This window comes from Aptenodytes forsteri, unplaced genomic scaffold (genome assembly GCF_000699145.1).
Source record: "Aptenodytes forsteri isolate BGI_AS27 unplaced genomic scaffold, ASM69914v1 Scaffold304, whole genome shotgun sequence".
Taxonomy (NCBI): domain Eukaryota; kingdom Metazoa; phylum Chordata; class Aves; order Sphenisciformes; family Spheniscidae; genus Aptenodytes; species Aptenodytes forsteri.
In genome coordinates this window covers 152,803-163,708 of record NW_008794886.1, presented here as the reverse complement: position 1 = coordinate 163,708, position 10,906 = coordinate 152,803, and positions in this window count along the sequence as shown.

Below are 10,906 nucleotides of genomic sequence, written 5' to 3'. Positions count from 1 at the left end.
TTCCAGGAGGATCTGTTCCGTGATCTTCCCAGGCACAGAAGTGAGGCTGACAGGTCAGTAGTTCCCAGGGTCCTCCTTTCTACACTTTTTAGAAATGGTACAATGTTTCCCTTTTTCCAGTCACTGGGGACTTCACCTGACTGCCATGACTTTTCAAGTATCATGGAGAATGGCTTGGCAACTACATCAGCCAGAATATATAAAGGGGGTTTATAAGAAAGACGGAGAAAGACTTTTTACCAGGGCCTAAAATGACAGGACAAGGGGCAACATTTTTAAACTGAAAGATGGTAGGTTTAGATTGAACATAAAGAAGAAATGTTTTACACTGAGGGTGGTGAGACTGGAACAGGTTGCCCAGAGAAGCTGTGGATGCCCCATCCCTGGAAGTGTTCAAGGTCAGGTTGGATGGGGCTTTGAGCACCTGATCTAGTGGAAGATGTGTCTGCACATGGCAGGGGGGTTGGACTAAATTGTCTTTAAATGTCCCTTCCAACCCAAACCATTCTGTGATTCTATGAAAAATCATTCCAACTCTGACTTTCATCCTGCACTAAACATGGAGATAGCTGGGCTAGCTCAAAGCCTCACGTCCCAGTACACTTCAGCAGGCATACTTGCTGCAGGGATTCTTACCTGCTGACAGGACCCAGACTCACCACTGACAGAGAAGTACACCAGGACAGAGACTGAAAAAAAAAATGCAGTGAGCACAGAACTGCTTGCAGATCATCCTCCCATCTGTTTTTCTCTGCAGAATGTTTTCCAGATTTTCTTGAGCCTGCAGTCACAACTTGCGTTATGTCAGAGTGCCACCCATGTAAATTACAATGCAGCATCACCAAGTATCTGTTGTCTCTTTACATAAAATCTTGCATGTGGGGGCTCAGGTCCAGTTGTGAGTTGCTTTAACAGAACCTGTTAAAAGCATATAAAGAAGAATTTATTTTCCTAGAGGCATGTGCCAGAACACAAATGAAGCATCCAGTGTGGAAAGATACCTAGTAGTTGCCACCTTGCACCATGGTTAGTCTCTATTTCTTATAGGAAGCCTTTTCTTTGAAAAAGAATTCCTAATGTCTTGCGATTTTTATCCTAGGCAAAGGGACCCCTTTTTCTTTTCTGTGGCTAGAAGGGAATGAACCCATTCTGCCACTTCTTTTGTTCAAAATTAATGGAGCTGTTGTATTCCTCTCTTAGCTCTCAGATCAGAGGAATGGTGTTTGTAGGTCTGAATTCTGTCAACTTTATTTCATGGTTATCTGACAGTTTTCATATGCCCTTGTGGGCATATGTCCCTCCATGAGATGCACTTCTACTACATGATGTCTTTTCAATAAAAGTCACGTGTGGTCAAAAGGCAGCTGAACATTAGGAATGATGAAGAAAGGGACTGAGAACACACTGCAGAGACTCGCACATGTCCTAACACCACTTGACTCCCTCACTGTGGCAGCAATTGGACATCTATTGCCACCCCAGCCTTCTGATACCTGGCATCATCTCACTTCAGCATGTAATAATTTGGTTTCTTAGCTATTTGCTCTGGATTTCATAATTTTTCTGTTATTTTACTGACAGGTTTGAAGAATGTATGGACTGGTGAGATGCCTGTTCCTTCACAGAAGACACACGGATATGTCCAATCCACAACTTTATGCAATTCTGGCAGTTTAACTGATGGTTGGCACTGTAGAAAGGCTCACTGAGGACATGGTTGTTAGCCTCACAATCTAAGATTGCACTTTGTTAATACCTTGGTACTTTCAGTACTGAGATGGATTGAATCTCTTTGGCATGTAGTCTTCTCTGAACAGTATTACTTCTATTTTGCCTGTGATTTTATTCTATGGCTTCTTTCTCAGGCACCTCTGTCTTTACTATGTCCTTGTCTTTACAATGTGAAAACAACAGGCCTGGTATAAAGACCAAAGCCATGAATTCTTTGGTATCTTGTAACTTCCTTCTATTTACACTGTAAAGTAAGATCCGTCTTTAGAAGAGAGACAAGTGGTTCATGCAGTTAGATCTAAAGAGACAAATCTTGTCTTTATTGTAATTGACATTTTACTTCTCCACAGTCCTGGAAAGAGCTGGACACCAGCTACTGAAAAAAGGATAGATCAAATGCAGAAAGGGAAATACTACATATCAATAGAGCCTCTGAGGTGGGTATGGTGTGAATTATGGCCATGCTGGGAGGAAGGAGAGGACTGACCTGCCGCTCATGTACCCACAGGCCCCCCCGTGTGTTCTCTGCAGCTGTGCTCTACTGCAGCAACACCCTGGAGTCCCCATCCATGATATATAGGCTCCACCACATGTGCCACATGTACCTGAATCACAGAATCGTAGAAAGCTGGAGGTTGGAAAGGCCCTCTAGAGATTGTCTAGTCCAAAATCCCCGCCTCAAAGCAGGGTCCCCTAGAGCAGGTTGCTCAGGACCTTGTTTTATCACCCTTACAGTAAAAAAAAAGTTTTCTTATGTTTAAGTGAAATTTCTAGTATTTCAGTTTGTGCCTGTTGCCTCTTGTCTATTCACTGGATACCACTGGTTTTCTTTACTGCCTCGCATCAGGTATTTATGCACATTTGTAAACCCCCCTGAGCCTCCTCTTCTCAAGGCTAAACAGTCCTAGCTCTCAGCCTCTCCTTACATGTCAGATGCTTAAATCTCTTAATCATATTCATGCTGGACTCCAGTTTTGCTCAGGATTTCTTGCATTGGTGAGCCTAGAACTGGTCACAGTGCTTTAGATGTGGTCTCACCAGTGCTGAATAGAGGGGAAAAGGTCTCCTTCAACCTGCTGGCAATGCTCTTGCTAATGCAGCTGAAGATGCTGTTGGCCGCCTGTGCCACAAAGGTTCATTGCTGGCTCATGGTTAGTTTGTTGCCCATCAGGACACCCAGGTACTTCTTTGCAAAGTTGCTTTGGCCCCCCAGTTGAGTATTGGCACATGGAATTATTCCTGCCCAGGTGCAGGACTTTGCTTTTCCCTCTACTGAACTTCATGAAATTCCCATTGGCCCATTTCTCCCTGAAAGTACTGCAGCCCAGGGAGGAACTATGCTAGAGCAGGGACACCTCTGAGGAACTGGAGCCTGTGGAGGACCCCCATTGGAGCAGGTACACCCCTGAGGGGACTGCAGCCCATGGGTGTGCCATGACTGAACAGAGGAAACAAGAAGGAAAGAGCAGTAGAAAAAAAGAGTAAGAAGCAATGAGTGGCAAAAGAAAGCATAACACACTGACCCCAACCTCTTGTGCTGCCCGTGACCTCACCAAAGGGATTGGGAGGAACTGAGCATAACTTGCAGGGACAACAAGAGGAGCTGAGACTAGGAAGGGGGAAGAAAAGGTGTTGGACTGAAGCTGAGCCTGGGAAAGAGGAGGAAAGGTGTTTCCCTAAGTGTTTCTTTAATTATTTGTCATCTTGGTTTTTCCTCAGTATCTGAATCAGTAATTAAAAGTTTATGTTAATTGGCAATAAATTAAGTGAAATTCCTCGAGCTGAGATTGTTTTTCTCATGATATCCCTGATAGCAGGGATTAAGGTCCAAGTCTGAGCTGAAATGGAGCTCTTGGGCCCATGGGCAGAGTGTGGATGGAGGTCCCAGGTGAGACTGGTCAAGGACCTTAAGGCATATTAGTGCCCTCAGGCCTTCACAATTTTTGCCTTTCTCCCTCCTCTCCAGATTCTGAACTCCTCCATCTTGTGGTCACTGCATCTAAGGCTACCCTCAGCCTTTAGACGCCTGACCAGCTCTTTCTTGTGAGTACCATGTTCGGCAGTGTCTCCCCATATCCAGAAACCTCCTGGATTGCTTGTGCCCTGCTTGACAACAGAAGTGGTGCACACCTATATACCTGCAAAATAGCCTTGAAAATGCTGGATGTTGGAAGCAGACTCCAAGGATGCTCAGACTGTCTCAGGCCTAGCACCAGTCTCCGGAGGGAACATGAGTCCGAGCTGTCCCAGCCTGACAGATTGGGCAAATTGCCCCAAAACCACCAGTCACTCTCCATTGATGAAAGAGAACACAGAATGACTAGTGCAGGTGAGTTTGTATCATCTTTGTGCTACACTATGTATTACTCTAAGCAGGTCAAGAAATCAGTGCTGATGTCTCTGTTGAATTCTGGCTATCAAATCAGCAGCATTGTCTTTCCCTGTAAAACCTTTCTCAAGGGCTCATGCTGTGCTCCCTCTATTTGCTCAAGGCATGCTACGTCCTGACCTCCAGTGTTGTCAGAAACATTCTTGCTGAATTCCTCCAATAGTAAATCAAGTTCATATCTAAAACTGTAAAACATTTATTTCTATGAAAAACTCTGGCCCAGCTTCATATTGTGAGATGTCTCTCCAGGTGCTTAGATCAGACACTGTGGCCCTAGCCAATGTGCTTTTGCTGCAGCACCTGTTGTGGTACCTACTCCAGACATGTAGCTGGAGTGATGCGATGGCTCACATCAGTCATGGAGTGGGTCTTGCACTAAATACGGACCTATATCTCCCTATGCACCCACCCCACAGATGGGTCAGGAACCTGTAGCTCCAAGTAAAAGCCAGGGATATCAAAATGCCCTTCATACCTATAACAATCTGTCATACCTATCTGACATGGCTGTAGTATAAATACATGGTGTAGATATACCACCTCAGAGGAGAGCAGGAATTTGGGCAAGAAGGCACAATCGGTATTACAAATGGCCATGGAACTTCAGCTTTGGATTTTCTGTTGCAATAACTTATGTTTTCCGTAAAGTTTACTGTCATTCAGGTATTTCATATTGACTGCTAAAGCACTGTTAAATTATTTACCTTTTTCTCCTTTTAATACTTCAACAACTTTGTGTGTATTTTTTTGTCTAAAGTGTGAACATTTTAAAGATGGGAAGTCTATATAGAACAAAGATATTCTTTCTCCATGTCTCATTCTGCTGCTTCTACATTATGATGCAATTGATTATAGCAGATGTAAACAGCTTCAAAGTTATTGCACGAGTGACTGCCTCAAACTTTTAATAGCCCACTTCGTGCCTTGTTTACAAATCTCGCAAAAACATGCTAGCTGAGGAAGTGAAGTGCTCTACGCTTTTAGTAATTGGCACTGAAACCCTAGTGGCATTTTCTCTGTGGAGAGAAGCCTGTGGGGAATGGGTACCAAGCGGACAAACTGGAAACAAGAAAACTTCTCTCTCAAACTTCAGCCTTCTATTTAAAGCATCTTGTTTAAAGTGTACTAATTGGCCCCTGGGGCAGACTTGATGCTCAAGCCTGGGCAAGGCCTGGGTGAGAAGCCTTGGAGTGCTGGCTCCATGCAGCAGGAGGACGGAGCTGGCCATAGGAAGAGGGAGGAACGGAGATGGGGCGGCAGGTGCCATAGCTGTCCAGGAAGTACCAGGTAGCAATCATTAGGCAAAAGTGCTGCTCAGTGGAGACAGGAAAGACTTTCCTTGTTGCTTTCTGAGTACAAGTTGGCCAGGAAGAAACAGTGACCCTGGGGCTGGTGCCAGGACCCCACTTTCCATTTTCCAGGACTCTGTGTAGGTGTTAGACCTGCCCCAAAACCCCGCAATGCCAGGATGATACCACAGGGTAACAAGTCACTTTACATTGCGTGATCACAGTGTTTGAGTTTGTGCATGCTCTTAGCCCATGACAAACACAAGTAAATCAGGTCAGCTTTGGTTGGTTTTATAGTTGTATCATATAGATGCAACCTTCATTGCCTTTTTTTCTAAAATATGAAGACAAGTGGTCAATTAAACTGAATAAAAGCTTGAGACAATGCAATTTTCTTCAGCCAAAAAATCTCCTTGTCAAGTGTTAGGAAAAAAAAATCAGACAGTAATCCATTACCACTCTCACAAGATGCAGTGTGAGGCTTTTGTCCTATCTTGGGTAGGCCAAACTGGAAATGCCAAATTTTGCTTATTCTTGTTTCTTGCCTGGTCCGGATAACGGGCAACTCCAGCAACTTATCTGCAAAAAAAGTTTCCCAAAGGAAACTCCAAGAAAGCAATGGCAAAAAAACTGAAATATTGTTCTTACAAAACCTGATGAGAATTTCATTCCAGAAATCAGGCTTGTGCTGGTGGAAAGGAGCCCCTGGTCCAAGCCCTGCTCAGAGCAGGACCCATTAGCACAGGTTGTTCAGGGCTGTGGCCAGGTGAGTGCTGAGTATCACCAAGGACAGAGAGTCCATGGCCTCTCAGGACTTTGATCCAGTGTCTGAAGGATTTTTCCCTGACATCCATTGAGGATGTCTCCTGTTACAGGTTGTGCCTGTTGCCTCTTCTTGTCACCATGCAACTGTGAGAAGAGTCTGTATCCATCACCTCTCCCCACTCCCATTAGGCAGCTGCAGACCACAGTAAGGTCTCCCTTTTGCCTTCTCCTTTCCGGGCTGAATAAAGCAGTCTCAGTCTCTCCTCGTATGTCCTGTGGTACAACCACAACCACCTCTATGACCTCCACAGCACCTACTCCAGTATGGCAACATCTGGCTGGTACAAGGGAGTTGGAAGCTCAGGACACTCGACTGTATTGATGTCATAGTAAAACAGGGTGTTTTACTATAATCTGTTAAATAAGTCTGAGTGTTACAACTGTGGTATTTATAAGAAAATCATACAGAACATTGCCTGTGGAGATTTTTAAAAAGGGATGTTCAGAGGAAAAAAAGAACACACAAGCCTGAGCTACAGTTTGTACTAAATCTGAACTACTGTTTGGATGACATCCGCAGTGCACAGTTTTAGTACCATCATCAAAACTGCATCAGTGACAGTCAAAATCATTGAGGGAAAAATCAGAGCACAAGCCCATTGCAGCCAGCAGGGAGAAACATTGCCATTAACAAACCACTAAGCTCCTGAGCCAGATATGGCCACAGAAAGCCAGGGCAAATGAGGTTGCCCAACCAGTAGAAGCGTGTGCAGAAAATGCAGGATGAAAAGTGCATTCAGCTTGCATATGTCAAAGCAACAGCAACACTAGTAAAATTGGTGAATTTGGACACGAGGAAAAATTTCTTTGCTGAAAGAGTGGTTAAAGATTGGAACAGGCTGCCCAGGGAAGTGGTGGAGTCACCATCCCTGGAGGTATTTAAAAGACGTGTAGATGAGGCGCTGAGTGACATGGTTTAGTGGGCATGGTGGGGTTGGGTTGATGGTTGGACTCGATGATCTTAGAGGTCTTTTCCAACCTTAATGATTCTATGAAAGCAGTGGTGTAAAACGGTCTGGATCATCAGGCTTAGAGAGTGGTGGTTAACAGGTCATTGCTCTACGTGGAGGCCAGTGACAAGTAGAGCATCACAGGTATCTGTCCTGGGACCTGTCCTGTTTGACATCTTCATTAGTGATATGAAAGAAATGAGAGAGTGCACTCTTGTCAGATTTGCGGGTGACACCAAATCGAGGGGACCAGTCAATATGCTCAAGGGCAGGGCTGCCATCCAGAGGGGCCTGGACAGAGTGGAAGAATGAGCCAGAAGGAACCCCATGAAATTCAACGAGGACAAATGCCAAGTCCTGCACCTGGGAAGGAAGAGCCCCTGGCAACAAGACAGTCTGGGGATACCTGGCCGGGCAGCAGCTCTGTGGAAAAGGCCCTAGGGACCCTTGGTAGGCAGCAAGCTGGACATGAGTGAGCCATGTGCCCTAGCAGCAAAGGTGGCCAACAGCATCCTGGGCTGTGTGAACAGAACCAAAGAGAGTAGAATGAGGGAAGTGGTTATGGTCCTCTACTCAGTACTTCTGAGATCATATCCAGGTACTGCATCCAGTGCTGGGTTCCCCGAAACAAGAAATACACCAACAAACTCAGAAGAGTTCAGTGGAGAGCCACCAACATGGTCAGGGCTGGAGCACTTGCACTGTGAGCAGAGGCTGAGGGAGCTGGGCTTGTTCAGCCTGCAGAAGGAATGGCTTTGAGGGGGACCAAACAGCAGCCTTCCAGTACCTATGGGGAGGTTATCAAGAAAACAATGCCAGGCTTATCACAATGGGGCATGGAGGGAGGATGAGAGGCAGCAGGCAAAATTCAGACAGGGGGTCCAGGTTCATAGAATCATAGAATAGTCTCAGTTGGAAGGGACCTGCAAGGATCACTGAGTCCAACTCTTGACTCCATACAGGGCAACCTAAAAGTTAAACCATATATATAAGCGTTGTCCAAATGCTTCTTGAACACTGACAGGCTTGGAGCCATGACCATTTCCCTGGGGAGCCTGTTCAAGTGCCTGCCCTCTCAGTAAAGACCTTTTCCCTAATATCCAATCTGAACTTCCCCTGACACAGCTTTAAGCCATTTCCTCGCGTTCTATCACCAGACACCAGAGATAAACCAGCATCTCCCTTTCCACTCCCCCTCATGAGGAAGTTGTAGACAGCAAATGAGGTCACCTCAGTCTCCTCTAAGCTGAACAAACCTAGTATCCTCACCTGCTCCTCATAAGTCATGCCCTCTAGTCCTTTCACCATCTTTGTTGCATTCTTTGGGACACATTCTAATATTTCTATGTCCTTCTTACATTGTGGAGCCCAAAACTGTACACAGTACTTGAGGTACAGTTAAGTATAGTGGAACAATCACTTCTTTCGACCAGTTAGCTATACTGTGCCTAATGCACTCCAGGATACCATTGGCCCTTTTGGTCACCAGGACACATTGTTGACTCATTGAGCTTGCCATCAACCAAAACGCCCAGAAGTTTCAGAGTTGGAAGTTCAAGAGGTTTCCTTCCACCTGGATGTAAGGGCCAACAGTAACTCTGAGGGTCATTAAGTAGTGGAGTAGGGTCTCAGAGAGGCTGTGGGAACTCTGGCCCTAGAGGTTTTCCAGACCTGACTGGATACAGCCCAGAGCAGCTTTGTCTGACCATGATGCTGGCTGTGCTTTGGGTAGGGGTTGGATCCAGCAAGCAGATTCCTGCCACCCTGAACACCATGAATTGCACATTGGACACATTTTCCCTCTGTCCAAAGGAAGCATTGTGCACATGTGGAGACCATTAACAGTGAGCTGGCAGTATTGCTGTAGTGAGCTGTGATACAAGCGATGGTGGTTTTTGCTTGAGAAAGAATCCTTGAGCTGGAAGAATGCATCTCTCAAAACAAGTAGGGAAACATGACTTGAGAAATTCCCGGTTTTACAACAGTACACTTTTTTGGAAAGTGCAACATTTATGCTTGGAGAAGGTAAGGGCCCTGCACCCAACTAAGAATCTAATTTCCAGAAGTACTGAGTACTTACAGGAGCTGGGCCCGATCCTTGTGGTTACACAACCAAATTTAGGTATTTGGTTTGAAAAACAACTCCCTTAACACTTCACAAATTCATGGAGATTTGATTTCTTACTGGACTCCCAAGGCTAGATTTGATATGCCTCAGTAGATCAGAGGAGGATACAAACATTGATATTTCTTCTCATAAAGGCTGTCCTGAAGACATTACCACAGAAAATGGACACGGATTACCAGAACTGAATACCGAATTTCTGGCATCTGGCAGGATTTCAGTATATTTTAATATTTGTGCCAAGTGTTGATGGTCTCAGCAAAGCCCTATTACAAGTATCAGTGTGGGAGGGGGTTTCTCCGAGTGCTTGTGCCTTCCTCTAAATCCTGGAAGAGTGGCCAGGTTATATTGGAATGCCGTGCCACTGAGTTTCTGTATGAAACAAGGAAATGTTCATCATTGCCACAAAAGAAAGGTGTAATTTTGTAAACTCAAAGCAAGAACTCACAGGACTCTACTTGGTGCCTTAACTAAGTCCAATCAAAGCTGCTGCCAGATCACAGTCCCACCATGGCCATGTTCTCTCCTAGTCCCCTGTACCACACTCTCCACTCCAGAGAGCCCTGCACAGCCTGGGCTGGGTGGGCATGGTTATTGTAGATGGTGGGAGCACGGATGCAGTGCAGATGCCATGCAGTCACCTTATGGCTGTGTTGCCCACAGGTTTGCTGCTGCCAGTGTGGCCAATGGCCAGCCCTCCTCATTGCTGCCTCTCTGCTGGCATTGGCCAGTGTAGGCACCTCATAGCCCTGCAACAGATAAAACGGGGTCATAAAGAAGGACTTGGGGCACAGGGACTGCAGCTTTCAGCCTCCCCAGCCAGTCACACTCCTATGGCCCATGGTGCCTGGCATGGTCAGTTGTGCTGCAGCCCAGGCACCCCAAAAGCTGCCACAGGGCTGGAGCAGGAGGCCAGGGCTAGAGAGCTCTGGCTGGTCTGCACTTGGCACAGCCTGGAGCAGAACAGGAGATCAAGGTGGGTCCTGTGCCAGGAGGACTTTGTCCTGTGGGCTCAGATCCCACTCGTGCAGGCTGACTGGGGGAATGCTCCTCTGCTCCTTGCTCCTGCCACTGAACAAGAGCTACCTCTGAAAGCTTCTCCCCCAGGACCCTCACAGGGTTAAAAGCCTCTCCTCCACTCACAAGCCTCGAGGACACACAGGCTTTTCCTCATGCAGGTAAGACAAACTGGACAGCACCTGAGGACATCGCTAGTTTTTCCGTCTCACCAAGTACTGGATGCTGTCAACTGTTTGCTCTTGGACATGGAGGTAAGGGAGGGCTGGGAGGGCAGGACCGCTGCCTGTGGTGGGGCAGGGCCTCATGCATGGTGGGACCCTCACAGGAGTCCCTATCAGCACACTACTTGGGGGGCAAACCCAGCACTGGCACCCAGGGCTCCGGGGTGGTTTGGGTATGCAAGCAGGCTGTGGCTGCTGGTGATGCCTCAAACAAAACAATCCAGTCCTTTTCAGGAGAAACTAATCCTGTGTTATTGCCAGCTCCCTCAGTCCAGCCATCACCTCAGACTGGGACTGGACTGTACCCAAGGCTCAGGACCTTACCTCCCATGACTATATGCTCCAGGCTACCTGGT